Raw genomic sequence first — 887 nt, 5'->3', positions numbered from 1 at the left:
AACACCATTTTAAAGAGCAAAATCAGGGATAGAACTGTAACAAGAAGCAAGAAACTGGGAGTATCCCTAGTAAATAGGAACAGCTGGGGGGACTGTGAAATTGTCAACAGCTCTGCTGTCAGTCGGAGCTGGGCGCTCGTGAAGGGAGGAGCTGCTGTGAGGCCCAAAATCGAGCGCCTCCTCCTGACCGCCATCCGTCCTGCCGAGCCCCGAGGATGATAAACACCCAGGACAGTAGTATTTTGCCTCTGAGTAACTGCCCTCAACTCCAGTGCTGTAGGCACATTGTCCCAGGGCCTCTGTGGTGCTCCTGATGTCCCTCGCCCACTATCAAAGATCCCCAGTGGGTGAGGGGTTGGCAGGGATCCTTCTCCCGCTGCTCTGATAAATAAAGATGAGAAGCTCAGCCAAGAACTTCCAGTGCATGATGGGAAACCACGCATTGTTCACTTCCAGTACCATGGAAGTGATGGAAGTCAAGATCTCTTCCTGGGATGCAGTGCTATCGAATCAGAGTCTTTTTGTGGAAATCCCTGACGGTTTAGTAGCTGATTGGCGTAAAGAAGGATTATTAGCACTGCTGGAATTTGCTAAAGAGAAAATGAAAGCAAGTTATGTCTTCATTTGCTTCCGCAAGAGCAGAGAAGACAGAGCTCCATTACTGAAAACATTCAGTTTTTTGGTCCCACCGCGACCAGATGCATTGTTCATGGTCTATCCCGTGAATCAGGTCACTTCCGATGACGATTAGACCCTGTGCAGCACTTCAAAGGGACCTGAACATGTTTCAGAGACGAGAGGGGGCGCAGACTCCTTTACTGAGGAAAGGGGGGAAAATTATCCTGGACTGAAGCTGCTTTTCTTATTGTTAGAGTGACCTGTATATC

General features: G+C 48.9%; 1 pseudogene; it reads left to right on the top strand.

The window, feature by feature from the left end:
* Positions 1 to 155: 155 nt before the first annotated feature.
* Positions 156 to 751, top strand: LOC107125128 (annotated as a pseudogene).
* Positions 752 to 887: the final 136 nt, after the last annotated feature.

The sequence above is a fragment of the Gekko japonicus genome, unplaced genomic scaffold (assembly GCF_001447785.1).
Source record: "Gekko japonicus isolate JY-2015 unplaced genomic scaffold, Gekko_japonicus_V1.1 scaffold45817, whole genome shotgun sequence".
Taxonomy (NCBI): domain Eukaryota; kingdom Metazoa; phylum Chordata; class Lepidosauria; order Squamata; family Gekkonidae; genus Gekko; species Gekko japonicus.
The sequence above is the reverse complement of the archived record's forward strand: the minus strand, read 5'-3'. Positions and strand labels throughout refer to the sequence as shown.